The following is a 5,245-nucleotide window of genomic DNA, read 5'->3' as shown; positions in this document are numbered from 1 at the left end:
TTATAAGTGTACTGTCTATGTTATTATCTAAATCATTGAGGAAGATATTGAATCGAACCAGATTGAGAACTGATCTCTGTGGGACTCCACTTGTTATACCCTTCCAGCATGACTGCGAACCACTGATGACTACTCTCTGGGAATGGTTTTCCAACCAGTTTTGCACTCCTCTTGTAGTAGCTCCATATAGGTTGTATTTCCATGGTTTGTTTACTACAATCAAGATATACCACATCTACCGCTTTCCCCCTATCCACAAGGCTTGTTTCCCTGTCAAAGAAAGCTGTCAGGTTGGTTTGACATGATTTGTTCTTGACAAATCCATGCTGACTGTTACTTATCACCATATTAACTTCCAGATGTTTATAAAATGATTGCTTAATTATTTGCTCCATTATCTTTCTGGGTACAGAAGTTAAGCTGACTGGTTTGTAATTCCCCAGGTTGTCCTTATTTCCTTTTTTATAGATAGGCACTATATTTGCCCTTTTCTAGTCTTCTGGAATCTCTCCCATCTTCCACGACTTTCCAAAGATAATCGCTAATGGCACAGATGTCTCCTCAGTCAGCTCCTTGAGTATTCTAGGATGCATTTCATCAGGCCCTGGTAACTTAAAGACATCTAATTTGTCTGAGTAATTTTTAACTTCTTGTCTTCCTATTCTAGCCTCTGATCCTACCTCATTTTCACTGGCATTCACTATGTTAGAGATCCAATCACCACCAACCTTCTTGGTAAAAACCGAAACAAATAAGTCCTTAAGCACCTTTGCCATTTCCACATTTTCTATTATTGTTTTTTCCCCCTCATTGAGTAATGGGCCTACCTTGTCCTTAGTCTTACTCTTGCTTTGAATATATTTGTAGAATGTTTTCTGGTTACCCTTTATGTCTCTAGCTAGTTTGATCTCATTTTGTGCCTTGGCCTTTCTAATTTTGTCCTTACATATTTCTGTTATTTGTTTTTATTCATCCTTTGAATTTGGCCTAATTTCCACTTTTTGTAGGATTCTTTTTTGATATTTAGGTCAATGATTTTTAGGTCATTTAGGTTAAGTCAGGGTGGTCTCTTGCCATACTTCCAATCTTTCCTACACAGCGGGATAGTTTGCTCTTGTGCACTTAATAATGTCTCTTTGAAAAACTGCAAACTGTCTTCAACTGTTTTTCACCCTAGACTTGCTTCCCCTGGGATCTTAGCTACCAACTCCTCCAGTTTGCTAAGACTGCCTTAGAATCATAGAATCATAGAGTATCAGGGTTGGAAGGGACCTCAGGAGGTCATCTAGTCCAACTCCCTGTTTAACACAGTACCAATCCCCAACTGCCTTCTTGAAATCCATTGTCTTTATTTTGCTGTTCTCCCTCCTACCATTCCTTAGAATCATGAACTCTACCATTGCATGATCACTTTCACCCAGGATGCCTTCCATTTTCAAATTCTCAACCAGTTCCTCCCTATTTGTCAAAATCAAATCTAAAACATCCTCTCCCCTCGTAGCTTTCTCCACTTTCTGAAATAAAAACTTGTCTCTGATACATTCTAAGAATTTGTTGGATAAGCTGTGCCCTGCTCTGTTATTTTCCCAACAGATGTCCAAGTAGCTGAAGTCCCCCATCACCACCAAGTTCTGTGCTTTGGATGATTTTGTTAGTTGTTTAAAAAAAGCTGCATCCACTGCTTCTTCCTGGTTAGGTGGCCTGTAGTAGACCCCTACCATGACACCACCCTTGTTTTTTACCCCTTTAATCCTTACCCAGAGACTTTCAACCAGGGTGCCTCCTATTTCCATCTCAACCTCAGTCCACGTGTGTACATTTTTAAAATATAGGGCAACACCTCCTATCTTTTTCCTCTGCCTGTCCTTGTTGAGCAAGCTGTACCCTTCTATACCAATATTCCAGTCATGCATATTATCCCACCAAGTCTCTGTGATGCCAACTATGTCATAGTTGTGTTTATTTACTAGCATTTTGAGTTCTTTCTGCTTATTCCCCATACTTCTCGCATTAGTATATAGACATCTAAGATACCGATTTGATTCCCCTCTGCAGTTCCATTTTGTCCCTCCTTTATCCCTGCTGTAACAGCCCATGCTCCCTGCAAAACTGACCTTTCTCCCAGGTCTCCATGTTTTTTACTTACCTGTGGGCTTTGGTCAGCTGCCCCCTTCAAACTTAGTTTAAAGCACTCCTCACTAGGTTAGCCAGTCTGTATCCAAATATGCTCTTCCTTGATAGGTGGACCCCATCTCTGCTTAGCAGTCCTTCTTCCAGGAACAGCATCCCATGGTCAAGGAAGCTGAAGTCCTTCTGATGACACCATCTTCACAGGCATTCATTTCCTTTCCTCAAATATTTTTATGTCCCAATTACATTATCCTTTATATCCTCTCTCAATTTGCTAAACTTGCTGCTGCTGCCTGCATTTTAAGATACACCTCTACCTCGATATAACACTGTCCTTGGAAGCCAAAAATCTTACTACATTGTAGGTGAAATTGCATTATATCAAACTTGATTTGATCTGCGGGAGTGTGCAGCCCCCACCCCCCCCCGGAGCACTGCTTTACTGCGTTATGTCGGGTGTTGTTATAACGGGGTAGATGTGTACCTTTTGTGACAGACCCAAACCAGTGGGGTACAGGAGTCTAGTAGAGGGCAAATATACTGGTCATTGGGTGAGTAGTTTTCTGTTCCCTGAGCGACTAGAGCAGGGGCTGCACTAGAGTAATCAAGAACTTGCTAGAACCAATTAAGGCAGACAGGCTGATTAGATCACCTGCAGTCAATCAAGGCGGGCTAATCAGAGCACCTGGGTTTAAAAAGGAGCTCTCTCTAGTCAGGTGGGGAGGAGCTAGAGGAAAGGAAGTGCGTGTGAGGAGCTGGGAGCAAGAGGCACAAGAGCTGAGAGTGAGAGGGTGTGCTGCTGGAGAACTATGACATTCAAGTGTTATCAGACACCAGGAGGAAGGTCCTGTGGTGAGGCTAAAGAAGGTGTTTGGAGGAGGCCATGGGAAAGGAGCCCAAGGAGTTGTAGCTGTGATGCAGCTGTTACAAGAGGCACTATAGACAGCTGCAATCTACAGGGCCCCTGGCTGGAACCCGGAGTAGAGGGTGGGCCCGGGTTCCCCCCAAACCTCCCAACTCCTGATCAGACACAGGAGGAGCTGATCCAGACTGTGGGGAAGATCACTGAGGTGAGCAAATCTGCCAATAAGTGCAGGACCCACCAAGGTAGAGGAGGAACTTTGTAAGTTTGTCACAACTGGTGTTTGAAGTGGGATCTGGTGTGCAGAAGAAGGAGGATGATTTTAAAAAAAAAGGGTAGATGGTTTATTTTTTTTTTCACCACAATGGATGACTTAGTACAGGCATTGATACAAGCTACAGCAGCCCAGCAGAAGGCTACCTGTGTCCAGGCAGCTGCCCAACAGGAGGCAGTGCGGCTGCAGCAAGAGACTAATCACCTGCTGATGGACCAGGCTTCTCAAGACCGAGCTATGTTTCGAGAACTGGTGAACCAGGTAAAGACCCTGACAGAGCTGAACCACGGCCATGATAGGACGCAGATCATATGGGGCAGCCATTGGCTTCAGAAAATGACACGAGAGGATGATGTAGAGGTATACTTCCTGGCCTTTGAGAGGACAGCCCTATGGGAGGCCTGGCCTAGAGATCAGTGGTCTGGCATCCTTGCCTCATTCCTGTGTGGGAAGGCCCAGAAGGCTTACCATGATCTGCCTGAAAAGGCTGCAGCAGACTACCCCCAGCTGAAAGCGGAGATCCTGGCTAGATCTCGGGTAACAACTTCAGTGCGGGCCCAGCGGTATCACAAGTGGAGGTATCAGGAAAATAAAACCCCGCGGTCCCAATTGTATGACCTCATCCATCTCTCACGAAAGTGGTTGCAAATGGAGTCCCGGAGTCCAGAAGAGATACTAGAGGTTTTGGTCATTGACGGATACATGAGGGGACTACTGCCAGACCTTCGTGCCCGGGTAAGCCAGAACGAACCCTCCACCTATGATGAGGTTGTTGCACTGGTAGAAAGGAGAAGGACAGCGAGGGAGCTGACCCAACCAGTTAAGGAAGAAGCTCCCCGAGTTAAACTAGCAGCACTAGGCCCTAGAGCTCGGGTGACGGGGTGACTAGGAGAGACCAGGTGGAAAAAGAGAGGGGCTGAAGTCTCACCAGAAGCCACAAAGAGCCAGAGCACTGAGAGAGAAGAGGATTGTGATATTAGATTGCCTAAACCAAGAGACCGAGGAATGCCTAGGGCTCCATACAGACGTTATGCCTGTGGGGAGTGGGGACATATAGCTGCACAGTGTCCCAATGCTGAGGAGCCGATGCAGTGTAACCTGGGGAACTGGGCAGACCCATGCTCCCTAATCTACCTTGTGGGGCTCTCACTAACCCCACATATGTACATCAGACCAGTGAAACTAAATGGGGTAGAGACCACAGCACTGGTTGATTCGGGGACTGCTATCACACTTGTCTCGGGGAAGCTTGTGAAGTGTAGTCAGCTGCTGCGGGCTAAGTGTACAGGGATAACATGCGTCCATGGGACAGTTGGTTACTACCCCACCATCCCAGTAAAACTCGAGATTCAGGGGAACACTACTGAGGTAGCAGCAGGTGTAGTCCCTAAACTCCCATACCCTGTGCTCATAGGGAGGGACTTCCCAGGGTTTGGAAACTTATTCCCAGTAGGAGAATTGGAGGAAAAGGGGAACCCTGAAGTTAATGTGGCCTCCATAGTAGACTGTCAACCCCCAGTTTTCTCTGAAATATCTCCAGATTTATTTTTCATTCCCAGACAGGGTAGAAAGTCAAAAAGGGAAAGGAGGGCAGCTAAGGCCTTGGGAACCCGAATACTGACTCAAAGCCGGAGGGTCACTCTCCTAGGTAGGCGGACCCGAACAGCTGAAAAGGAGGCCACCCAGGAGGGAGAAGCACCTGAATCTGACCCCCAACCTAACGCTTCTGAACCAGTAGAGGCAGCAAAGACTAGGCCCCTAGATGTCGGGAAGATTAGCCCAGGGAGAGGAAATTCTGGGTGGGACCAGGCCGAAGACCCAAGGTACGACAACATTAGGAAGGAGGTGACTGAAATAGATGGGGTCCCCATGGAAGGGAAAATCGAGGGATCAAGACCCTACTTCATAATGAAGAAGAATCTCTTATACCGGGTTGCACCAGTACAGGGGCAGAAGATACAGCAGATCCTAGTACCTCA

The sequence above is a fragment of the Gopherus flavomarginatus genome, chromosome 1, assembly GCF_025201925.1.
Source record: "Gopherus flavomarginatus isolate rGopFla2 chromosome 1, rGopFla2.mat.asm, whole genome shotgun sequence".
Taxonomy (NCBI): Eukaryota; Metazoa; Chordata; order Testudines; family Testudinidae; genus Gopherus; species Gopherus flavomarginatus.
Note: the sequence above shows the minus strand (reverse complement) of the source record.